This window comes from Tympanuchus pallidicinctus, unplaced genomic scaffold, assembly GCF_026119805.1.
Source record: "Tympanuchus pallidicinctus isolate F22 unplaced genomic scaffold, pur_lepc_1.0 scaffold19, whole genome shotgun sequence".
NCBI classification, from domain to species: Eukaryota; Metazoa; Chordata; class Aves; order Galliformes; family Phasianidae; genus Tympanuchus; species Tympanuchus pallidicinctus.
Genome location: NW_026294710.1, coordinates 9,331,087 through 9,358,279, shown reverse-complemented (window position 1 = coordinate 9,358,279; position 27,193 = coordinate 9,331,087). Strand labels below are relative to the sequence as shown.

Sequence of the window (27,193 nt, the reverse complement as noted above, 5' to 3'; positions counted from 1 at the left end):
AGCATACCAAATAATATACAGATTTCCTTGCTGTTGTTTTGTTATTTATTTTTTCTGAGAGGGATGTTATCCATTTTCCTGGAATGTCTCCTAAAAATCCTGAGGAAACTGTAGCCATTTCTCTGATCTCATCTTGCGTCAGCATAACTCAGGTCTAAATGCACTGGGAATAGAAGGCCTAGGATTAGCTGAAAATTACACAAAACTAAGATTGTCATGAAATGAAAGACTTGTGCCTGTTTGCAGTTGATCTGTTTTTAGCGACTTCAAGGGACTTAAGCATGTGTTTAAAGACAGACTGCTGTGTGAATGCTCTTTTGAAAGAGGCACTTTCCTACAGTCTAAATCTAGGGTGAGATCAAGTCTTTTAAAAGTTAAGTGGAGTCCTGAGGGCTGATGTGGCCAAATATTCCAGCATAATCTTGGCCAGAGCTTTAACAGTTAGAACAGCTAGATCTAATGGTATGTGCCTACCTAGCTTGCTATATTCCCCTGGAATTTATCAATGACACACTGCATATAATTGTGGTTACTTTTTCTCTGTCTAAAATCCTTTTTTGGTTTTGTAAGGGAAAGATTGCAAAGAGGGAGAATGTAAAAAATTCTTTCTCAACCCAAAGCAAAAAAGTTGCTTTTTATTTTTTTTTTTCCACAATGAAGAATTAAAACAATGTCTGTTGCTCTCATGCTTAATGTCAAAATCTCTGCTAAAAAATAGTAAGAAGAAATATGATGGAAATTTCATATGGAACTTATTCCCTGTAATTTTATAATGCACATATGTGAAGTTTTATGAAGGCTTATACTAAAAGGTTTTAGAAGCGTGTAATAGATGAAAACTGTGTTCATAACATCCTTTGGAATCAAAAAGGCTAAACAGTTACATTTCAAGAGAGTAAATAAATAGAATGAAGGGGCAGTGACAGTGACATACTCTTTCAGTATTCCCTTTTCTCCAACATTTGCAGAAAGAACCAGCCTTGACTATAAGGTTACCATCCTACGTTTCTGACTTTCTTCACGTCCTGTGTTATTTCAAGGTGTAATATTCCTATGTCCAATCTCTGACTTCTGAAATATAAGTTCCACCTGTGTATAAAATACAAATCATTTATTTAATTTTTACACTTTTTTTTTTTTTTTTTAAGCAAGTGCCTAAGCATCTTTGTTAGAGCTGTAAACACATCTTCAAAGCTATGGTAGTATATTCTACTAACAGTGTGACTGTGTGTTACTCCTTTGAAGATCTGCTGTTTAATAACAATCAGAGACACAGTTAAGGATGTTATTAGCATCAGTTTTCCAAATTTCTTACAATTCTGTGTTTAGTAGGAAGTGTACATGAAGTGTGGCTATCTATTATTGCTTTTGTTTACATAATCTCCAGCGTCTGTTGTAAAACAATAACCTGTTCTCATTCAGAGAACTTCATATTAATTTATTAGTGGTATTGTTCAGTGATATTAGTCCCAGTCTGTCCTGGTGTTTCCAGTCAGTAATGAAAGTTCTCTTCTTGAGAGCACTGGTGATGTACCTAAACAAACAAACAAAACCCACTTACAACCATAATGTAGGGCAAGAGTCAGTGAGCACAAAAGACTGTAAGAGATGTAGGTTCCTCAAGAAGACAAGTAACAAAACGTGTTTTATTTGGTAGAATAAACAGAGATCTCAGCCTGCTTTTCTGTTGTTGAATGATAGGAGCATCAGGGCGAAGTTGAATTTGTAATGGCATTATGAGATCCCCTATTGTGAAAGATAAATTGCAAATTTGACCTAATGCCCCAGTAGAATAATTACATTGAATTAACTTGACTTTTGGTTCCAGTGACCTCGACTTAGCAAATTAATTTCTGATCAGTGTAGCTTCAAAGAGTCCACTTTATTCTGGGTAGGACATTCTAGAGGGACAAAGTCTCCACATGAACAAATCTGGAATTTTTTAATCCATCGAGCCATGCAATACTTTGAGTTAGAGACATAGCCTTAATGTTCAACTGGAACAGAACTCTTGTCTTCAACAGGAAATCTGCTAGAAGAAATACTTTGCAGAAACAGAAGTTTACCAAGAAAGAAAATATAATTCAGTTTTATTCATCTTTGGAGCAGACACAACAATTTTTACTTGATCTTTGTGTATCTCAGCATATGAAAAGTAAAGACATTACTATCATCTAATTTGCTGTAGGCATAATAATTTAAGTCATTAATCTGTAGGAACAAGCCAACTCAAAGAACAGAAATGAAAGCATAAAGGGTAGGTAATAAAACTCAGATATTTTTATTATATATATTCCCTTCCTAAAATTGAAATATAAAATCATTTTTGGTAATGAGTTTTTTTGTCAATTTATATTTAAATATGTATATTTCCATTTCAGAGTTGTAACCTAGTAATATAGACTTCTTGAAGAGGATCCTCAAGAGTAGTCCTTGGTAAGCAGTTCCACAGTGATCATATTTATTACAGGAAACCTACTCATAGACTGAATCTGCCCCATTAATATAATATACTCTGAAGTTGAGGGTCAAATGTCTGCTGTGGGTTGGAAATAAAACTGCTGCACTGAGGAAGTGGAGAGTGTCCATGGGAAAGATGGCAGCACAGAGAAATGACTGCTGTGTTGCAAAAAATAGTGATATAACAAGCTTAATCTTAAGCTGGTGTTGGTTAGAGATGCATAACTCAAATTAGTGACATGATATGTAATAGCTAAGGGCAGTCATATATCTTCAGAAGGACTGAGTAGCTCTGAAAGCTGAAAGAAGAAATCAAACTGTATATACTTGCTTTCAGTGTATTTGGGAGTAGAGTTGTAAAGAGAAGAGAGAGACTGAAGTTCTGAGCAGAGCTGCTGCTTGTGCAATGACTGGATGATTGTAATGGGATTCCCAAAAGCCAGAGACCAGGAGGGAAGGCTATGGAAGCCAGTTTATAGAAAGTTAGGAAGAACGTTTAAGCTTTGAGCTGTGGATTTAAATGTGGAAGAGATGGGTAGATCTTATGTTTTCAGTGTGTGGGAGAACTGGGCAGCCTTGGAGCCATGTCTGGGTTTGCAAGTAAGGTGGGCAGATCAATGCTTCTTTTCAAATACCACAAGTACTGAACAGAGATAACCACAGATTTGTTGCATGTGCACCCAATAGGCCAGGTGCCTGAGGGGATTTGTTGTTAAACAGATTTAAGGTTACAAAGCCTTGGTACAAAAAAAGGTAGTTTTTGTATTGCTTTCCAACACCAAGGCTGAAGAGGTCATAAATATTTCTTATGAATCAAATCTTTTGGCTAAAATAATTTTAATAGACAGTGATATTGTACATTACTGCCTGAGTCACTGTGGTCTCTCAATCTGTTTTTTTATATAGTATGTAATATTCTCAGAACAGAGGTTTTCTCAGACCTGATGAAATCCAAGGTGTTTATTTTAGGACTCAAGTTATTGTGCTTTTTGTTGTTGGTTATTTTATTTTATTTTTAATTGATTTTTTACTGAACTCAGTTGAATTGAACTCAAACTCTTAAAGCTTTGGAGAAAAGCTGACTGGAAGTAATTTTTGGAAGGTCAGTCCTGCCTAAATAAGAAAGAAGTGAGAGAATTAATGCTTCTAAGAGAATCACTAACACTATCCAGGCTTAAGGGTCTTGTAGGCCCTCTAGAAGAAAAATGCATTGAACTATGCTATACTGTGCTGTCTGTCTTTTAAAGATGAGTATCTTGGGTAATACTGTTTGCAGTGTTCAGATTTATTCGGGAGTTATAACTCTATGGTTATAGTCCCATAGTGACATCTACAAAAAGCAGACATATATTATCTCATAAAGCTGCCTCAGCTTGAATTTTGTTTTAAAAAAAGTATATCTATAATAAAGGAATATCTTTTCCAATATGACACCCAGGCAACGTGTACATCTTTCATTGAGTTTCCACATGGGAGGAATTTGTACCTTCATATCAAATCCGTATAGATTGCTCACGCTGAAGACTGATTAAGCTCACAAAATAATATATATGTGATAGAGAAAATGATACACCAACATTATGGTATCTCTCTGAAAATCACTACATCTGCTTTTGTTTTTTTGCCCCCTATATATTTATACTTTTAACTTTCTGATAACTATTATGCTGTGCTCATGAGTCTGAAGCTCCATGAAGCCTTTTCTTCCTGTGCATTTTCCACAGGTCATTGCTTTCCAAAAAGGCAACACAAGCACTGATATACAAATGGTAACACAGAGACCAATTTTCTCAGCCATGCTTAAAGTCAAATCCTTGCTGTAGGGATAAATTGTTGTGCTTTGGCTCTTAATAACAACAACTTTTCTTTTTTTCTTTATTTGTTGCTGTTGTGCATTGCTGTGTAAGTATGAAAAACAAATACTTACACACAAAACGCTACTAAAAGTTCAAATGCCAATTTCTGCACTTTCTCAGTCTGACAGAGAAGTGGGAGATGCGTGCAGCACACAGTGCAGGGAGCTTGTTCCTCTTAATCCCAAACATCCGTCTTCAAAGCCAAAAAATACAAATAAAAAAGAAAAACAGAACAAAATTGTCATATTCAGTTTAACACCTGAGGTCAGATTCTGCTTGGTTTGCCAAGCTTTGAGCCAGGGCTTTTCCATTGCCCTGGACCAGTGCTGGCTGCCAGAGTGTCCTGTGGCACAGTGACTTGGTCCCTCTTAGCTGGAATTGCCCATCCTTGCCTCTTCCTTGCAGTATGGCTGCAGGTGGTTTCCAGGACATTCTACTCCAGTCTCCAAATTTTGTTTCCCCTCTGCAGTTTAATCTCTTTCCTACCACAGTTTAAATCTGTTTTGAGCTTTAGTGAAAAATCCGAGTGCATTTATGCTGTATCCTGTTAATTCCCAGAAATGATTCAGGATGAAAAGTGCTTCATTCCTCAAGAGTACCTCTGCTCAGCATCAGTCTTGCTTGTGTAGCGTTTACTCAGACAGATTTCAGGTTTTGTGTCAGATTTTCATGACAATGGTGAGAACGCCTTTGTTTGTGATAGCAGTTATGCCACTGATATCATAGGCATGGCTGTTCTGCACTTGGTCAGTGCAAGCTGTATGTCTATTTTAGTTCTTGGTTATCAGCCTGTTTTAATGATAATAAAATCTGCCTTAATGAGTGACATTAAAAAAAACAAAAACAAAAACAAAAAACTTCATCCATTTTGTCCTTACATTCCTTCCTTCCCTTTCCTGTAAACAAGGTAAATGCCACTTAAGTGATGTGAGAAGAGCATTTTGGAAAGTGTTTGGATTCATTATGCTTTGTTTTCCATGCAGGAATTTACATGACACAAAGGAAAGTGGGATCTGACACCTCCAAGATAAACTGTTAGACTGTCTATGAAGTTCTGCACTGATATTTATAAGTGAAATGGCATGTTATGCCACAATAACCAGGACACAGTGACTTCAAATAAAAGTAATGTTGCTATCTTTGGTGCAAGTGTCAGCAGCGGATGCCATGGTCCTTTGTGATGTCCTTGGGGGATTCTCACAAAGCTTTTCAGCAGGCATTATAATACTCCTACTGTCTGTTTTCATTCTTTTCTCAACACAGTAGAAGTTTGCGTCTTAGAAGGCTTGACACTGTTTAGATTGTGCTGTCTCTCCTAAGTCATCTTTGAGCCACATGGGAGAAGAGGTGTGAGCACAGGTTATTAGAAGTTGAAAATGTTCTGCTGGAGGATGAAGATACCAATGACAGTGGAAACAAAGCAAGGTACACCAGAGGCCATATAGGTGTTATGTTCAGAAAGATCCAGAGGTTCTCAATTAGTGTCTCCCGTTTTTTCTCTTAAATCTGTACCTTTTTTTTTTCTTTTTTTTTTTTTCCCAAATTGTTTTATTAGATCTCACTAATGGCATGTAGCCTGAGCTTCAAATATATCACCTTATGGAAAGCTTTCCAGTCTTAACCTGTATATGTGCCACTACCCAAAAAGAAATCCAATTATACTTTGGAAGCAACAGCAATTTCTCATTTCCCTTTTTGCACATACTCCAAATGAAGATGTGGCTGCAGTCCTGTGGTTTTCTTTTCTTGAGTAGCTGCCATTTCTACCTCCTGCCCTTCTGTTCTGCTGGCAGACAGTTCCAAAATAGGCATTTGAGGTTTTGGTAGTGTTGCTGCTGAAGAACATATTCTTCATTCCCTGCAGAGATACAGTGGTGTGTGAGGTTCTCTGATTTACATACAATTTTGAAGTAGAGCTTTCCTCTTGTGGTTCACATAGTACAGTTTGGGAACCCTGAAGCAGAACAAATATATTTCCTTGTTCTAAAGCTAAGTGGTTACACAAAATTTTTTTATTTTTGCATAGGATGTTTATCTGTTTCAATTTCAGAAGAAAAATATGGAAATACAAACTAATTGCAGAATCTCATGTTCTTGATGTCTCCAGATACTTAACTCTATCCGCATAGCAAGCATTAGTCTTTAAATAAGCTACTGGATTCAGTGTGGGGATAAATTTAAAAGATTCTGTGATCTGTTTAATACTTGTTGGTCAAATGTCCCTACAGTGATCTGGACTGGAAAGCCATTCACAATTATTCAAACATCTTATTTGAAAGGGCTGTGATTCTTTAGCTGTATGTTTCCAATAGGCTGTCCATGCCCTCTGCTTAGAGTTTCTGAGGAAAAAAAAAAAAAGGGTTTGATGATAATTTGAATTTGAGATATGATTGTTTTGATTATCTGGAGCTCAAGCCTGCTGTTCTGCAAGGGCAGAACCACACAAGTGCAGTACAGAAGCTTTTTATAATGTCATTTGTTTGGATAATATGAGAATGTCACCTCTTTTTATCTACTTAGAAGTTTGCTTTTCTTTTTCAGCATAATGAAATCATAAAACAAAAACAAAAACAAAACAGATAAATAAACAGAACCTACTTTAGAAATCAACATTTTACTCAAGTGTGACTCCCAGGAAGGCTGGGGACTTAGCGTTCAGAAGTTTCCCCCAGAGTTATTCTGAGAAGCAAGTATCGCCCAGTACTGACGTCTGCTCTGGTCTGATAAGGTTTGTCTACATGCGGAAGTCAACATACTGTTAAGCTAGAATAACTGTACAGAGTGGTATCTTCTCCACACTCTCTGGATGATCAGTCACAAGGTATATGTCCTAAGTCTGGTTTCAAAGTGAAGTAAGCTGCTTTCTAATTAAAAGGCTTAAAATATGCACTTCTCCATGACATGACAACAGAGTAGTTGGTATGCTGCTGATCAGACCCTTATTCTATTAGACTCTTGTTGACAAGCCCTAAATATTTCATCTTTAAGGTCTTGATGAGTTGCAAGTGCAACAAACAATATTTGTGCCTGTAGTGTGATAGAGAGTACCTAGATGCTATTTATTAGGACTGTGCTTGTTGAAATGAATATACTATTTTCACCGATTTTAGCGATTGCTCTAATATTATGTCCATGTATTTACTTGTTTCACAATGATGCCTAAAAATCCAACCTAGATTTTTTTCTCATTCTGCTATTACTGATATTAACATCCAAATAGAGTTTAGAAAAGAGAATAAAATGAGAAGGAAGGCTTTGAGTCAGGTTTGATTTATAGGGAAAAGTTAAAGGATTTGAGCATGCATAGCTTGTTTGAGTTTGACAAAGAAGAAGACATGACTGTAAATACTTCAATTCCAAAAACAGCAGAGGATTTCCTTAATGTTAAGGGCATTCCGAAGGTTAGGATAGCAGCTCAGCAGACCTGGGGTTAATTCCATGACACATGTCCTTGGGCAAGTCATTTCAGCTTAGATCCTAGCAAATTCCTAAAGGTACCCTGCTGCCTCTTCTTTGTCTGCATCTTTGAGTGTTAGTCCAGTGATGCTGAAAAGTACCTAATTTAGACAGTTAACTTGCTAAATACCTTTGTAGGTCTGGATCTTGGCCTCTACCTCCATATGTCTGTAAAGGAGTAAAAACTATCATATGTCATAAAAAGAGTGAAAGAACAATGGATTTGGAAAATATGGGTATTCAGATGTTGAAAAAATGGTAGCCACGCAGGTACAGTAGAAAAACTAATTAAGATGGGGTTTGTTTCATGCCTCTGTATTCAGTGCAGAGTTGAGGTGCTCCTAAAGGCCATGCACTGTTTGACAACAGTTATCTGAGGCATAAGAAGAATTCACCCCCGCAGTGCCTGTCTCCACTCTCTCTGAGGGGAGCCAAGACAATGCATGAATTTTAGACAGAAGAAATGAGGCAAGCTGAATGAATAAAATTATCAAATAGAATCAACTCAGCCTGATCTTAAGGGGAAAAATGCCTTTAATAAGTGCATTTGCTGAAATTTTCTTTTACAAGAACTGCGGAAACCACCTCAAAGAACTTCTGTTTTCCCTCTGTTACATCTAATAAAATAATCTGGGAAGTCTTTTATTAGAAAATAACTACATGATAGAACTTCCACATCTCCAGTTTCCAGGACACAGTTCTTATTCAGGCCAGCAACAGCCCCAAAGTGTTATGGTGCAGTGCTACTACTGAATATTGTATCTAATAAGGTCTACGAGTCCCAGGTTACCTAATACTACTTTTGAAATTCTAAGCCTTTATAACTGAAAAGGAACTGAGCTTTTCAGGAAATCTACTCTCAGTGTCTCTTGCTTTAGTGCGTCTTCCTCACGCTAGTTGAAAATAGCTCTAGGTGGTAGCTGTGTATTAGAAAATGACTGATCCTCAGAGAAAATACAGTTATGGGTGCCATAAACTGAAAGAAAAACAAACATGTAGAAAAATGAAAATTATTCAGAGGAGAGTTTAAAAATTTATGGAGGCTTCTATTAGGGCTGCTGGAGGTCCATTTACAATGCAGCTGTAAGATGCTGGGTTTCTGAGGAAAGCTGGAGCAATAAATACTCAAGAAGATTGAAATAACCCGAACTAGGCCCCTGCTAACCCGTACAATTGCACCAATTTCCATTTCAAAGAAAGATGAGCTTAATTATTTTACCCGGCTATTGGCAAGACTCTGCGATAGAGTCCTCCCTTGCATTATTACATTCGTTACCCTGTAGGATGGCAAAATCTCTTTGTGACTAGTTTACTTTTTGGTTTGTATTCCTCAAAGAAAAGGCCTGCTTTCATGCTTTGTCCCTCTTGTTTTGGTAGCTCCCACCTCCAGTCTTGCTAGAGCTCATCCTCACACAGCTGGACTTGTTTCCCTCACAACTGCTGGTTACTTGCCTGCTTTACTGGCTCTGCAGGGAAGGGAAAGAGAGAATTCCCTTGCTATTCAACCCTTTGTTTTCTGAATCATCTATTAAAAGAGACATTGCTGAAGTGAGCAATCAGACCCTTCAAGGACAAGTGGTTGGTGCTGAAGACCCTGTAGTTATTTCCATACTGTGGTAGACTTATGGTTGGAAAAATCTAAAATACGCTGAATTCAGAAGAACAAAATACACTTGCAGGAGTTTGTTTGTATTACTTTTTCTTGACCTTGCTGACCCAGTACCTATTCCTTTGGGAAATCAGAGAAGGCCTGTTCTAAAGACTTAGAAGTGAGTTTCAGTTTCACACAGGGGATCTAAACACCATGAGGATCCTGTCTGGGTGTGAAGCAATCCTGGTCAGATCAGGATGTGAAATAAGAACTCCCTCATTGAAGAACAGTAATTGAAACACAAGACTCTGAGCTTAAATACCACTGAAGATGTCTGTGGTCATATTCAACTTCAGCAAGAATCAGCCAGTGAGGCAGCCTGGAGGTGCACCTAATTGTGGTTCCTTGGGAGCCTGGACATGAGCTAGGCACAAGTATTGGACTCTTTAAGGATGCTTGTGTGTTTATCCTGCAGAAATGCAGATGCATAAGGCATTTACATTCTGGATTGTTAATGCAGAAGGAAATAAAGGTGAAACTGATGTGAATTGCACTGAAATCAGTGAGTTTTCTCAACACTCAAATATTCTGATCCTGTATGTGAATGACTTCAAGTTTGTGAATTCCCATCTTTTGCTTTATGCCATAATTCTGGAAGCCTAAGTCACACATTCCAAGTGCCTACTCCTTTTGTCTTACTTTTCTCCTCTGAATCTCACCCAAATGCCTGATGTGGATAGTGAAAGATATTTAAAAGTGTCCTGTCCTTCAGGCACAAAAAAGACATTTGCTTATATCAATCCTCACAGGATACAGCCCTACACATCCACAGGTGGTTTTAAAACATAAAACAGAGAAGCGGAGACAAAACAGAAAACAGAATTACCACGTTGCCTATATTTAGCAAAGAAGTTGTTATGCCCTGCTTGTTACTTTCATTATTATTACTTTTATTATTAATAACTGTCTCATCTTTTGCTCCCTCTTTTTTGTCCATCTGTTGTTACTCAGTACACAGTTACACTATAGGCTGCAAGTAGGAAAAGTTCTTGTATCCCTTTCATGGTATCTGTAGCGCTATAGGGTCCTGCCCCTGACTGGGGCCTCTAGGCACTATCCTAATATAAATAATACATAAAAATAGATCAGTAGTGTAACATCGATCAGGAAAACCATACAAAGACCTAAACAGTGTTTGTGTATGGAATTGCTCTATTGTCTCGTATGTGAATCATGCAATAGCTTGCTTTAGTTTTCTGAGTTAGAAGACAGATCATAAAAAGCCTTGTATCAGTGGATTATGTGCAGTGAACTCTGAGGAGATCTATAATTACTAAAAAAGGGAAGTATGCCAAAGACGATTTACAAGTACAGAGAAGAATGCATCTTTTGTGATGTTCAGGACTTTATCAGGTTTACTTTGGAGGTTTTCCAAGATGAATAGCAGAAAACAGCCAAAAAATGCTAAAGCAGTCAAACCAAACTTCAGCTGCAACAATAACTGCAATAGCCCAAGGGTTTGCAACAACTTCCTATCTAGACACAGTGTTGATTGTTCATGAGGAACCAGGTAAGACCACATTAACCAAATCAATTTATCTCAGTGATGCAGACAGCTTTTGATGTGTATAATGGCATTACCTAGCAGAAACAGCTATTAATAATACTGCCAGTTATTTTACAACCATTGTTAAAAAGCTCATTCACTCTCAGAGCATGAGTTGTCTACATACTATCTCCAAAAATCATGAGTTTAAACTCCTCTGAAAAAAAGTCGTCAGGTATGTTAGAGAACAAAAATATACCAAAGGAATGATGCATTACTATCCACATTTGGCTCTGAATCATAACGATGCAGTGACTTTCTCTTGAACATCTTTACATAATTGTTCCTTGCAGTGAATTTGGTGAGATTTCTGAGAGGTTTTGGGAGGTAGAAATCAAAGAATCCAATTGAATTCCAACTGAAGTTGGAAAAGACCTTCAAGATCATCCAATCCAACCACCCACCTACCACCAATATTTCCCCACTAAACCATGCCCCTTAGTACAGCATCTAAACGTTTCTTGAACACCTCTAGGGACAGTGACTCAACCACCTCCCTGTTCCGGTGCCTGATGTGAATTGCCTTTCATAAGTTCATGTACTGGAAATTTGCTTATTGTGACAGCAAGGCTTTGGACCTATAGCACTAGTTCTCAGATACTTTTTGAGAGAAATTGATTCCTGTCACTTTCCACTTTCAGTGCAAATATGCTTTGCTACAAGTACTTTTTTACTGGACTCCAGCTGTTGGAGCTCCATTTTTGTTTGATAACCAATTGAGTGCTCCAAGAAGTAAGGTGGGAGCATGTAAACTAAGTCATTTAGGTTCTCCATGTAATCAGCATAGAGGGAGACACCTTCAATTCCCGTTCAAAATGTGGTTGGGAGGATTTAGCCCCTGAAGGGCATTTTCCCTCTAATAACTATAAATGGAGACTATATGAATTTACGCTTAGTTTTTGGAAGACTATATTTAGGATGGAGAAATCAGTGTTTATTAAATTAATGTAACTGCTTTTGTGGGTATTGTGAAGACACTGGAATATTAATAGCATCCAAGCTTGTAAAGCAGAATTTTTGAGAGAAAACAGTGATCCAATAACTGTGATCCATTTAGATTCCAGTGCTTTGAGGCAGTGAGCTTGGATGAATCTCTGTCAATACAGAAGCCAGTCTCAGGGCCAGAGGATTTGGACACCTCTGCACTATGGTGGTGGTGGTGGTTTTTTTTTACCTCTCCCCTTCATCTTTGGAGAAACATGCTGTTGCCAACTTGGAGCAGAGGTTGCATCTCTTGCTGAACCATGACAGTCTTGTACGTTGTTGTCTGCTGAAGCTGTTGCTCACCAACAGGGCTGCAGGAGTGTGTGGTATTTAGTGTAGGAGCATTACACAAAGTTTGATTTTGGTGTCATCATTGCCGTGGCTCTTGACATTTGCATCTGAAGGGAGCGTAACAGCTTTCTGGGTGCTTTCATGTGTCATCAGAAATAGCATTAATAAGTAAATCAAAGAGAATGTAATTGAAGAGACTGAAGCATTTTCCTTGACTTCAAAGAGTTAGAGTCTATTAAATACAGAACTGTGTCTTCAGGCCCAATATACATACACATGAAAACAAAGAGCTGCTTTCTTTTTTTACTTGCTTTCTATACCATCTCTGTTAGGCTTCTATGGTGAATCCATGGTAGCAATTTTCCTGCTGTATTGTTGGAAAAGTGGCATCACGTCATTTATTTATTTTAGCATTTTGAAGGTCCAGCAGCCCTAGAGGTGTAAGCACTGAGAACTGCACAAATCAGGTTCCTAGATCTTTCTATAAAATCAGGCAGACATGTGGATCCTGATTTCAGAATCTTACTAAGCAAATTCTTACAGTTGTGTAGAATTTGTAAATGGATGTAGAGTAACTAAAAGTAAATTGCATGGATCCTGACAAATCTATAGAGAAAAACTGGTTTCCTTTGCTAGTCTCTTCCTTTACGTATAACTTGAGCAGCAAAAAAGAGGTAAGCAGTTGCATAATCTTCATTCATATCATTCACACTCACATGTTGGGAAAAGAATTCACAGCATGAGAGTGGGCTCAAAATTAGAAGAGAAACATCCCCAAGGCTTTCGGAATAAGAAAGAAAAAAGAAGCTGTAGAAGCTTCACTCTCATGATTGTTAAAACAAAACAAACAGCTGAATGGCAGAGGACTGATCTTTGTCATAAAACATTTCCTGAAATTCCCTCTTCCAGGATCCATGCTGATTATTTATTTGTTGCAGTTTTTTTTCCTCATGAATAAAAATAAAAATTAGCCATCTCATATTCTGAATACATCAAGAGAGTTGTAGCAAAATTTTGCAGGTTTCTTAGTTGTGATCAGTTATTAATCCCTTATTATTAGAATGACCTAGGTTGAAAAGGACCTCAAAGATCATTAGTATATGGTGAAAGAGAATAAGAAACTTATCCTTTATCCTTTGTTGTAGCCCTACTATCTAAAAATGTTAATAACCTATTTATGTTGTCAGAATCACAGAATCCCAACTGCTTAGATTGTCAGGGACCTCTGGGTCCCTCTGTTGCAACCTCTGCTCAATTAGGGGCAAGATGCCCAGAGCCATATTCTGGAAGCTTTTAGAGATCTCTGAGAAGGAAGACTCCATGGCCTCTCCATTATTTGATCACTGTGAGCCTTTCATCTTCAGTCCTGCAAATCTATTTCCAGCAAGTACAGGAGCACTGCTCCTAAAGTGTTTAAAAGAATCTAGCCAATGTGACTGTGACAGCTTTTATCTTCTTTTTCTTATTTTTGAAGTCCATTTAACATGGAAGGTGAACTGAGGGCAACTGTGTATAAGATAGTGAACTTTTGCTGTAAAAGCTGGCCATTGGGCAGGATCCTGTAAGACACTTATATGCACTGTAGTGGGTATCAGCTTTTTGCTGCTTTTTTTCTCCAAGTTTGTCAAAGCCCCTCTGAAAACAGAGATTTTAGCAATCATAAAAGGCAACTGATATTTTAGCCTAACATTTCCTTTTTTAAAACCAGAGTTATATTTCAAATATTTTATCTGTAATTTTGCACTTGCTTACAAAGCCTAGAACCTATTTCCCTTTTTAATTTCTATTTGATGGTCATGTTCACTCGATTCTCGATTCAATGTCTGTTCTTACAGTGTGGAATGTTTTGCAATGTATTGCCACGTCTTGTGTTCTTCCACAGAAACTGCACATTGAATGGCAGTATTTTTTAAGTACCAGAACTTGATGAGATCCTTTGCTGGCTCTGTCACTTATTATCTCCGCTGATGGCTTCAGTGGCATGTTTCTCTTGTGGAAACAGGGACTGCAAGAGAGACAGATGGGTTGCATCTGTATTTGCAGGTTAAACAATGCCAAAATACAATGTTTGCTAGCAATAGCCTGTGATGTTAGTATGCTTTGTTGTTTTCACTTTTGTCAACTAGCCCTTTTCCAAACTGCTCTGGGATAAGCTGAGGGAGTATGGAAGGCTCCCAGGAAGAAGTATTTGGAATACATCTGTCCTGATGGAAACAAGAGTTTAGCTATATGGACAGAAGTTGTACCAGGCTGTTCTGGCTCAGGATCTGTAAATAGTGTCTGTCATGTTTTGTTTATTACATTCTTAGACTTGGGATCTGGATGCTCAAGTCAGAGCTGCACTGGCTTGACTGTACCATACTCTTGTAATTACATTCACTTTTTTTCTACCCATCTTTTGTTTGTTTTGTCTTTGTAGATGTAAGCCCATCAGGGAAGGTATTGACACTTGCTCTTTATTTGTAGGGTATTTAGTACCATGTGGTCCTGACTGCCATAGATTTCAGTGGAAATGAAGGCAATTGAATCTCGTCTTGCATGTTTGCTTGCAGCTTACTGTCTTTTCTCTGTCTGTAACTATTCTGTTAAGGATGGAACAAAGGGTAGCTACTTAAAAACTGTAAAACCTGTCTCATTTCAGCCTGGCTATTTAATTTTGTAGGCTTATGTCTGGCCCTTAAGGTTAAAAATGTTTCTTGTCTTGTCTTGGCATGAACAGCAAATTGAATGTTTCAGACTTAAAAAAAAAAAAAAAAAAAAAAAAAAGAGTCCATACAACAAAAATCAGAATGATGCAGCCTTGCCTGTTTTTCTTGATCTGAAACTCTCTAGCTGGAGCATGGTATGGCTTGGCCATCCCAACTATCCATCAGCAACTATTTGTTCACTATTGGGTGCATGTTTGCTTGTTTTCTTTGCATTGTAGCATTTATTTAGCTAGATTACTTATCCTTTCTCCTGCACAAATGTCCTCAGAACCTGCAGGGTAAACCAGTTTTGATGCATAGTGAACAAAACTCCGAGATGTTACTGGGAAGCAGTGACTAAACTTTCTATGTCTTACATTATACAGACTTGAACTCTCCTGAAGGGGGCTTATCCAGCAAGGTCAGGACTGTGATGAAGTATAAGTTTGAAAGAGGAATCTGCTAGAGAGATAGTATAACCCACTGAGTGATAAGTGCTGACAGACTGGCACCCTGATGTTTGAAGTGCTTTCCCTTGAAGCAGAAGTATGTCTCTGATCCTGATGTGTTATGTCCAGACTCAGTCTGTTTTGAAAGCCTATACTTTCTTCGCACGGAGACCAGAAGGATTCCGGCTGGATGTACTTAACAGAGCCCTAAATTTTGGGCCACAGCTAAAGAAGATGAATTTTGAATATTCTATATGGCCCTCTTAGAAGACACTTGTAACGATAATCATGAACATATGTCAGTCTACTTACATTATAATTATTACATTTTCACATTAATGTTTTCCTAATGCCTCACCATTAAGTTATTGTGCTTACTGCACTAGTTCATAGATCATAAAAGCATTGAGTTATGATTTCAAAGGAATTATACAAAAATAACACCAGAGAAGTTCAGTCCTCTTCTAGTGACTAACAGATTGGTGACATTGTTCAATCTGCTCAGGAATGCTCCTGTATGGTTCCTGTTCTCCTCTATTTCTTTCTTTCATGTTTAGCTTGTGCGTGCTCCCAGTATGGCCACACAGGGAGAGAAACTGAAATACTTGAGAGACTCAGAGTGGGAGAGTAAAGATTAACTGAAATGTCCTGAGACTTTCTAGGAGAAAACTGATCTACTCTTTGCGGAAAAGTTGGAGACAGAAGAATTATCAGAAGCTAGTCATAGATGGTTTGATTAATATGAGATCTTAAGAAAAAATAGTGGTATATTTTCAGTTCCTTGAATCAGTCTACTTCAGTTAGTGTTGAAAATTTATATAAATGGACATATATACGCACATATTAAAAAAAATTACAAATTTTGTAAAAGACAAAGCAAAACAAAAAATCTTGGGAGAAAAAAAAATGCAGGTTTTTCTTTTTATCCTTCTATTTCTAGCTTAGGACTTGGGCAAGTTTCCAGTGCCTGACATGGTAATTCTGTCATCTAGTCTCGTAGTTCAATAGCCATTGATCAGAGCTTCTGCTTTTGAAGATAAGAGGAAGCAGGGGCGTAAGTCTTCATTATATACAGGACTAATTAGGCTTCTCTGTAACTACTTGAATACAGTGGGCATACCTGCATAGATAATAAAATAAAATACTCTTTTACTTTCAATTAATAATAATTATATACTAACAGGCAATTACGTATATGCTAGCTTTCTGTGATTTGCAGACATGCTCCCCTGCATTGACAACAATGAGAAATGACTTGAAAAGTCCTATCATTACTAGCATCCCAAATAATTACTGTCTGCACTTTCATTGCTGCCCACTCTAATGTGGGTTGCATTTTTTAACCATGTAATCAGATATCATGTGTTCCTCAAGACCTCTGGAAAGTTCCTGCAGAAGGTGGACACTGAATGAGGGAGATACCAAGGAAGTAGAAATGTTGCCTTGTTATTTTTGGAAGAGAATGTTGCTTTTATTTTCCTTCTGCTTCATAAACTTGTCCTGAGAGGCAGGATCATGTTGTTTGCTGTTACATTCCAGCTGTTGTTCTCATGTCTACAACTTTTGAGTACTCGGCCTTGCAATCTTTTTTCATTTATAATGGAATCCCTTTTGTTCAGTATGTTGTTTTCTTCCACTTCCTTTCAAGTCAGAATACTATCACTGTAAGGATGTGTATACCTAACATGGCAAATGTGTGGCTAATATCCATAATTTTTAGTAGAAGGAGGGTAAGAGTCTGTTATACTAGCATCAGGATTCATTCCTTTACCTCCTACGGAAGAAGACCATGCTTAGGCATGCCAAGGGTTTATGAGGTTTCAGCAAATAATTCACAGAGAAGGGCATAATGTATGGAGCAACTAGACATAAATCTGGAACTGGAGAAACAAAACTAATTGTTCTAATTATATATATTTTTTTGCTTTGGAAGTATTTATTTTGCTCTGTCAAATTGATAAACAAGTAAAAGCATAGGCTCCTTTTATGTTCCTTCCATATAATATCTAGTACTTAACTAGAATAAATAAAAGGAGCTAAGTAACTTGGGTTGGTGGTTCATATGATTCATTTTCTGGTGGTTCCTGCTTCTCTCTGTTGGTTTTGCAAATATCTTTGATTGGCCAGGCTGTCAGCTTCTGCTTTGTGGGTACCTACATCGAATGAAGGTATTCCTCAGAGATGTCATCAAATATTTTTGCACTAAATTCAGTAATGGTGAGTTCTACTTTCATTCAAATGATTTGAATGAATGTGCTTGGTAATTATTCTGTCAGGACGTTCATGATCCTTTTATAGCAAATTAATGCAGCTTCATTAGTCAGTGGGCACAAACCATTGTATTGTTTACTAATTGCTTTCTACATTACACATTCCACAGTGGAATTTTTATTATAAATCTGTATTATAAATCCCTGCTACTTTCATAAAAAATGTGAAGGCATTCACTAAAGTATAAGAAGGATAATTGCTGGGAAAATAATGAAGGTGGGAAATTAGTATGAATCAGATAATTTCTATTTGCAACTGGAATTTCTTTATTTCTATGAGTTATTGTATTACCTCTGTTGAGAAGGAAATTCCTACCACTTTATATATTGGATCCAAACAGAAATGTGTCTTCTTAGGAAGGTAGATTAGCAGTCATCTTTAGTTCCATCTTGTAATTTAGAAGAGTGAAATTTTCAGTATTAGATTCACTGCAAAAATTTCATCTTCTGTAGTGCATTTCTTCAGGAGATTGAAATCTCTCTTATTATGAGACAGATACATGCCTTTCTAGAGATTCAGTTCAGCTCCGTATAAACAGAATTATGCTATCAGTATGCAGCAGTTTAAATTAAGTAAGCCCCATGCTTTACCAATGTGTGAGTAGTAGCATGACTTAGTTTACATATCTACACAGCATATTAGAAGGAATTCATAGGAATTCCTTTGAGACTTGACCTTTTTGACAGTGTCATTGACGTTACTCAATTTCTTCTCTATTATGCAGTGGAAACACTAAATGCAGCCTTATTGAATAGTCTTATTGAGATGTAGGAAGGCTTTAAGTTCTTTCAACATTTATTTATTTGTTTATTAACTAATTTTTTCTGTGTTGGGGGAGTTTTCTGTGTTTTGATATTTACAAAACTGATTAAAAATATTTGATGTGTCATGTGATTAAAATATTTAAAACTAAGAATTGTAGAAAAAATCCTATTTTTTTGGTGAGGAAAGTGAAAAAAAGATTTTTTCTTTTTTTTTTTCTTTTTTTTTCATTAGGATGCTTCTGTTGTGGCAGCTGATATAATAATCATTAAAAAAACAACCCTATAGGAGCTGAATTAAAGTGAAAACTAGATTACAGTGGTGATATTGTTGTGCACTGTCATTCGTATTTAATGCTTGACAATTTCAGCATTGTATAGCACAAATTTAGTCCTCAGTTTAACAAACAGTGGACTGTTGATTAGTGAGACTGCTTCTGTTTTTCTATCCTTGTGAGCGCTTCTGGAGAATCACTAATTGTCTTATGAAGATCATTTTGCATCAATATTTGTGCCCCTGTAGTTGAGCACTATATTTCTGACTTTTTTTACCATAAAAGAACCTTGGCCCTGCAGTGGAAAAAAAAAATACATTTCAGATTGTATTGGCGTAGCGTATTGAATGTGTTCCCAGAGATATGTCCGAGGTCTATTTTGTTTTTCAGTGATCATTTATATTATACTTCTTGTTCCCTTGAGGACCCTTGTTTTGGCTTTCTAAGAGCGCAAATACAACGTGATAGCTGTGTCTTTTTTTTTTTTTTTTTTTTTTTCCATCTCAGATGAATGGAACAAATGTCCAGATTTGCCTAAATTGCTGCCAACATGTAATCTTCATTGTTTTTTTTTTTTAAAGAGTTATTTGTTTATTTGAAGGAAGTCTGCCAGCATTTACAAGCAACATAAATGCAAGAACAAATGGTTATTTAATTATTTAAAAACACTAGTATTGTATTTATTGGCCTATTTCTTGTGCTAAATTGAGCTGTTGTCATGGCATTAGTCTTCTTAGGACAACATACAAATATGCAGTTAATATACTGAGGATTTTTAAAACGTGATTGCCTCGTCAAATGTTGCCTTTCAGAACTGTCTGGGTTGTAACTGTTACTAGACTGACTTTTGTCTCGACAGCTATTGTCCCTATAATCAGTTCACACAGGGTAATTGGCTCAGCCTTACCCGTGTCCAGCTCTTGCAGTTCCACCTGACCTTCTTCCTCCTTCCACCCCCTCCTTCCTTGTTGCATATTCTCTCAGAGATGCTCTGCAGCTTCCTGGCACTGGGCAAAGTCCAGCCCAGCAAAGCTGAACAGAGCTGTCAGGCAGATAAATCAAGGTCCATGGTTTGGTTGATTGCATGGAATGCTTTTGTGAAGACATGACAGATCCCTGCTTCACTTATGCTTGATTTCTCAAGTTTGGCTATGGCTGATGGCATGTTAGCATCAGGGAGGAAACCACTGCCTTTTGGTTCCCCTCAAAATGCTCTGGTTTTATTTTGAATGCTTCAATTATTGGAATTAATACATAAGGGTTTTACAGGCAACATCCTGCCTGAAACCACATGTTGGAGAAGGCTGAAGTAGAAGATACACTCGAGGTTAGTATGACACGCAGGAAAGAAGGAAAAGAATCGTTGCCAGCTTTTGAAGCTTTTCTGTCTTCCAGCTTGGATATCAGATATCAGGCTTGGGCCAGATCCCACTGCATGCTCCAGTTCACTACTTGCATCCATTGAATTCTAACAATTGTTAGAGAACACGCTTTTGAGAAGGACAAACCTCCTTCCTTTTTTTGTTTCTGTGTCTGCCACTGAATTTACCAGGGCATCATAGCTAACTACCTTGCAGCAGAAACTTTCTAAACAAAACATCAGCTTAGAATTAGGTGTTTAGCATGAGCCTAGGTGTTCTGGGTGTCCTGTAATTGAGTTTGATGGCTCTGAGTTTGACAGTCTGCCAGCTGTGGGTATGCGTGTTCAGGTTCAACTTTTGCTGTACGGAATGTGAATAATTTATGTTGTGGATAGGTATGGCTATCACCAAAGGGTCTGGGGCCAAGACTCTCTCCCAGTTCTGTTTGGCACAGCCCCAATTCAGACACAGTGATGGGTTGGGGCAAGATTTGGGGGAACAAATACAAACCCTCAGTTTTCTCAACAGGCCTCATCCTTACTTGCACTTATCCTTCCAAATACTCTACCACTGTTAAATCTCCCCAGCAATCCTAGATGTTGGACATTGTCCTTTGTGATGACACATTGCCGCCTTACAGACATCTTCAGGTTCATGTTGTTCTTTCTGCCTTCATTGCTCTACCAACGTTGTTCTTGAGAAGTGATGTTATTGCTTCCCAATATTCCCCAAGGGAGATTTCTCTTTCTGCCTCATGCACCCAGATGTAAGCATTGCACTGTTGCACTGAGGGTTGAACTCTGCATAGCTAACATGAGGGATTTCTCAGCATTGGCATCCTTCTTCACTGCACCAGCGCCTGCTGCCACTTAACTTGGGAGAGCAGTTCTAGACACATGCATTGGGTTCAGCAAACACTGCTTGTTTGTTAAGTGATTATATTTTTCTAAACTTATGCTTTATTTGTGGCAAGAGTGGCATTTATGCAAAGCATGGTGATGTGTCTCTGTGTCTTTTATCTTCTGATTCTGTAGATGTACATAAAACAGCTATAGCAGCATAGATTAGTTTTGTGTAAGTAAAAGTGCAGTGTTAACCGAGGAATTACAAATTAAATTAAATAGATATAGCCACTTGGTTTTCAAAACAATATGGCTTCACCATGGTGAAAGAAATCATTGTGATTTTGTTAGTCCTTCATGGGCAAGGATGGAAGAGATCTGATTTTAAAATTTAATATTAGAACACTACTAATCCAACACTAATCCAAAAGGGATAATCACTTCCCTGTAATTAGCATGGTTGAATTACTCATGGGATTAAATGTTTAAAAAAAAAAAAAGAAATATGAATTTTTAAACAGTTCAGTTCAAGATCACTATATACAATGTCAGCTTGTCTACAAGACAGTTTCATTCTTGCTTTGATCCCCTTTGATCCCAGAAAGACTGCAACTAGCTTTCAGGATTTCATAATGTTTCTCTTTCAATATTCCTATACCTAGGAATAAATTGCTTCTTTTGAAGATATTCACTGGCTCAAATATTAGTACTTGAATTCAGAAGTTGTTGGATCTCTCATCCTGTGTTCTTGGTCTTTTTTTGGCTTGTTTTCAGATTAATAACGGAAGAGTAGATAAGCTTAAGAAAAAAAAATCATATAATAATAATATTGCTATATTTCATCCTAATAGTCCTCAAAAAGCTATTATGCAGCATCAAAAGAATAAAACTGTTTTTCTGTAGTGCTCTAAGAAGAATACCTTTTTTTAAACCCTTGCCTCACAGAGATTTATATTCCTATGGGAATGCAAGTAAGTGATACCAAGGGCAGTAGCTTTTTCAGTGCAGCTGTGGTTATCGTTAAAAGAGATAAGTATTTGAAGAAATTTTGATATTTCAGCCACGCTTTGATATCAAAGGTCTCCTGTGTGAAATACACAACTATGCCAAGTAAAATATAAATGACCATTGATTGGTGCTTCCTGTTTTTTAAAAAACAATCAAACACACAAAAAGAAAACAACAGTAAAATTTATTCTGTTTTTAATGATTAAGAAATAAGATTATAATAAGCTGGAAGCTCATATGTAGTTGCTGTGAAAAACAATAATTTCCACTGGAATTAGATGCAAAGGTACATACCATGACACTTACATCTGGGTATGCACAAGTTACTTTTCTCTGAATATTGCATCATTTATATCCTTAATCTATTTTTGTTATAACAACATTAGAAATCACCATAAAACTTCTTTAGCATTGGCAGCTAGAAATTTGGATCAAATACACTGAAAGAAATACATAAAAATATGCCAATTTGAGATTGTGTGTGTTCATATACTGCAAAGCAATATAGCGTATATACTCTGTCTAACTTTTCTTACTTAGTAACATGAAATTATGGAAAAATAGGATTTTTGCCTATAACCTAAGAGCCTAGAAAATTACTGAATAATAATCCTTCAGCTTTCACTGATTTTAGTGAAAAGTGAAAAAAAGTTACCACATTGAAAACGCTGCTTGATAGCCTCTGCCAACTGACTGAAACAATGAAATCTGCTTTCTGCATAAGAGATAAAAAGTTAAAATATAGCTGAAATTGTGTTAATGTGATACTGAAATGTTCCATGCTCATTGTAGCTCCTTGTTTATCTGATGGATTTGTGCTTTTCATAATTTCATCTGGTGCTAAACCAAAATCAAGGCTTAAAACTTCACTACTTCCCACTTTGACAAGAGACAGTAATGCAAAAATAGAAGGAAATGGAGCTTTACCAAGATTTCTTCCTTTGCCATTCTCCCAAAGAAAAATCTGGAGACTCTCTGATTCGCCAGCATTTGTTTTTAATCCATACACTATGTCTAGCATCCTTCCCTTCCCTTCCCTTCCCTTCCCTTCCCTTCCCTTCCCTTCCCTTCCCTTCCCTTCCCTTCCCTTCCCTTCCCTTCCCTTCCCTTCCCTTCCCTTCCCTTCCCTTCCCTTCCCTTCCCTTCCCTTCCCTTCCCTTCCCTTCCCTTCCCTTCCCTTCCCTTCCCTTCCCTTCCCTTCCCTTCCCTTCCCTTCCCTTCCCTTCCCTTCCCTTCCCTTCCCTTCCCTTCCCTTCCCTTCCCTTCCCTTCCCTTCCCTTCTTCCTTCCCTTCCCTTCCTTTCCTTTCCTTTCCTTCCTTTCCTTTCCTTTCCTTTCTTCTCTTCTCTTCTCTTCTCTTCTCTTCTCTTCTCTTCTCTTCTCTTCTCTTCTCTCTTCTCTTCTCTTCTCTTCTCTTCTCTTCTCTTCTCTTCTCTTCTCTTCTCTCTCTCTCTTCTCTTCTCTTCTCTTCTCTTCTCTTCTCTTCTCTTCTCTTCTCTTCTCTTCTCTTCTCTTCTCTTCTCTTCTCTTCTCTTCTCTTCTCTTCTCTTCTCTTCTCTTCTCTTCTCTTCTCTTCTCTTCTCTTCTCTTCTCTTCTCTTCTCTTCTCTTCTCTTTTCCTCTTTCCTCTTTCCTCTTTCCTCTTTCCTCTTTCCTTGCCTTGCCTTGCCTTGCCTTGCCTTGCCTTTCTTCTTCCATTCCCTTCCCTTCTTTTTTCCTCAGGGTAGGGTGGATTCAGACAAGGTACCTGCCAAACTTGAAGAGATTTTGAACTTGGCTTACAGTTTTGACCAACTCCATTGATTTGTGGATCTGGATTTAGCCATTCTAGCTTTGGGGATTCTTATTTTTTCTTAAGTATTTAATATTTGAGAGTTAAAATGTCATATTGGCATGGAGAAAATATAGAAATGCTGTGTATAAGCTTGTGGAATCATGTGGTCTCATTACAGTTGCTTAACAAGTTATTGCACATCAGACAAAGTACCGTAATTGTCTGTGCGCTTGAGCTTGCCCAGAGTGAGGTAAACATCCATATGCTCTGGAGATTACTCGTTAAATGAAGCATTATGTTCTAGTACTGAGCAGTCTTTGCTGTCATTCCATTATTTGGTGCTTTAAAGAGAAATTTACTCTGCATAAGAGTAATTTTAACAACGTGGTTTTCTCTGTGTATATTTTGGACATTTTTCAATTGCTCACACAGATTGTAGACAAACACATACGTATATGTGCACACAACATTTTCCTACTATAATTGGGTATTTTTGGCACTTTCCAATAGCAGAATCAAATCCAAATTGTAGCTACCTTTGGAAAATCTTAAAAGTAGCTGTAATTGAAAAAGGAGGTGTGACATTTGTGTATTAAAACTTAATGAGAATTTTTTTTCCAAAAAGTGTAATGTTTTCCATCACTGTTTTAATATTAATTTTTGATGAAAATGCCACAGCACTTTATAAATGTGAGATTTTTTAAACATCATTGCAAACCACTAGGCAAATATAGAAATGTCATGTGCAGTCACTGACTTACTTGAAACTTGATGTTTTTATAGAGAAAATCAAAATAACTACAGATATTTTAATTACAAAGAAGTAGATGTCACTTATTTGGTATTTTAGCATAATTACAACTTATATTATTGAGTTCATTTTCATTTATTTATTTATTTATTTATTTATTTATTTTTGTAAAAGGAAAAGAATCCTTTCCTGTAGGATTCATTGCAGCATTTCTATGAGATTTAGACAATGCATCCAGATTTACTACCCGTCGTGATTCATTGTGTAGGATATCACTAAAGTTCTGACAGACCCTTAAATTAATGTCAGTGTATGTGAGTAATATAAGCATTAAGCATGTAATGGGCAATTGTTCCTCAGTATTTAGATTTGTCTACTGGACACACACAACTGAGGAATCCCTTTCGTGAGCAGTAAATTTCAAGTTTTGACCTACTGACTTCATGAAAGCGAAAATTCTCCAGTGGGAATAAGATGTTCATCACATTTTAACCTCATGTCCAAGAGTAGAGGAAACGCCTGGCTGGAATAAAGAAGTAGCTCATCCAGTCTGCCGTTCTGGCACCAAGATTGGGTAAGAGCAGATGTTTCAATGGAAAACATAAATCTTCACAGTTTTACTGTTCTCAGCTGTATGTTGTTGTTTCTTACAGTGCTCACACCTTGAGATGCAGAGATTAACAGAACTTTTAACTGCAATATCCATATAATATTTTTATAGCATATATCTTAAAACACTTTTTTTTTTCTTTTTAAATTATTTACCCTAAAATGTTTACCTATTTTGAGAAGATTTTAAAAGTGTATTCTCAACTTGTGCAAAAGTAACACCATTCTGTCATCCTCCTTACATCCTTTATAATTAGATTGAAAGATATGGATATGAGGAAAAAAAGAAAAAAAAAAAAAAAAACATTTCAGTCCAGTAAAATTTATTTTACTGGAGAGATTTAGAGGACCATGTGAGGGAGAGAGGTGACAGAACTAGTCTAGTGGAGAGCTCTGGGATATTTTTTCCATCCTACTGCCTGAAAGTGTTCACTAAGGAGAAAGTATGGGAGCTTTTCTGCTAGTGGTGTTGAGACACTGTTGGCAGTGAAACTCTCTGATTTTCCCAGCCATATACTTGCCAAGTTTGGCAAAAACTATTTTTGGTTCAAAGTTAAAAGCCTGTCCTGGGTTCTGAGCAAAGATTCAGTTATGAAATCATACATTTCATCTAGTGCAATAATAATAGCAAGATATTTTTCACAGAATCACAGAATTGTAGGGATTGGAAGGGACCTCCAGAGATCATCGAGTCCAACCTCCCTGCCAAAGCAGGTTCCCTACACCAAGTCACACAAATAGGCATCCAGGCAGGTCTTGAGCATCTCCAGAGAAGGAGACTCCACCACCTCCCTGGGCAGCCTGTTCCAGTGCTCTGGCAGCAAACACTCATTGAAATTGACCACTACTATCACCTTTATTTTTTGTAACCAATTTTCTCTTAATTTCCCAGCCAATCTATACATCTATTGCGTAATAAAATATAGCATGCATAGTGCCTCTGATGTCAGCACTGCTGGATGACCTTCACTTGAAAATCAGAATCATCCTAAAACAGTAAATTTAGATATACATGTACATAAATTTTGTTGATCTACTTTATGAAGGTGGTGATGTATATGTAAGAAAAATAGTATGTTGTCACATATGAACACAGTGATGTTGGTACTGGAGGTGGCTCCTCATGTAATTGGTAGTAGACATGCAGATGTAAGAATTTTACAAGGGCTCAAAGGGAGGCTGGAGAAGTACTTGAAAGCGATATCCAGTAGGTGGGGGGGGGGGGGGGGAAGGGGTAAAAATACTCAAGCTACAGTAGGCTGAGGAAATTTCCTGAGCTGAAAATAGATGTGGAGAAGCGAGAGTGCTAAGGGAAGGGTAATATCATATACGAATGCTCCATTCTTATTCTTCCTTACATTTACTTACACTTACTGCTGAAAACAGACTTCTAGACTGGACAAACCTTAGGTGTAATCCATTAAACAAATTTACAGTCTTATTTAAGTAAAGGAGTTGTCTGAGAGGCTTTTTCTGGAATAAGAAATGATCAGTGAAGCACGGTTTGAATGCAGAAAATCAGTAACGTGTTTAGTGCTACATATTGATTAGCAAAGCAAACAGAGAGGCAACAGTGAAGTTGTCAAAAGCTCAAATGTGATTAGTTTCTCAATTATTTAGTGTATACATTTACATTCCTGTTTTTTAGCTTTTGCACTTTATCTTCTATTTCTATGAGGAATATATTTGCAATTTTTTCCTAAAGGTTTCTCCTGGTAATTATGCAAGTATATACGGAAGATATTTACTGATCTATCTGTGCATCTTCTGTGTGCTGCTTTGTAAACATGTAGCCAAACTTCAGTGCCACAAGTCATCTATCATAGACCAACAAAAACCAGTCAGCTGTAGCAAATATGTTCATCGTTTTCAGAATGGAGATTGTTTTGTGGAGCAATTAAAAGGGGCATAATTAATTCATAGGTCATGAGTCAGTTCAGTGACTCATAATATTTAATTTTTTTATCATGCACCTAAAGCATTTATTTTAATTTTGTTTGTTTTATTGGACTCATCCTTTGTTGTGATTGGCATTTCATGCTGGATTCTTATCCTTTTAAAAATGTTTTTATGTTTATACAAGCACTTCTGAAAAACAAGAATGAGGCTGAGGTGCCTATAAAGAAACAGAGGTGCCAATATTTGAGTGAGCTTTATGAGTTG

The 27,193-nt window shown here is 37.2% G+C and overlaps 1 protein-coding gene across 5 annotated transcripts in view; it reads left to right on the top strand.

Moving 5' to 3' along the window:
- SEMA3D (semaphorin 3D) overlaps window positions 1-27,193 on the top strand; it is a 143,910-nt gene that overhangs the window by 4,316 nt on the left and 112,401 nt on the right. The window contains exon 1 of one of the 5 annotated variants that reach the window (XM_052681035.1): window positions 7,064-7,137. The exons of 3 other annotated variants lie outside the window; for them this stretch is intronic. The gene's annotated coding sequence lies outside the window, so the exon portion shown is untranslated. Of the gene's footprint in view, window positions 1-7,063; window positions 7,138-24,892; window positions 24,996-27,193 lie in introns of those variants that run through there. One more of the 5 variants, XM_052681033.1, reaches the window with a different exon arrangement.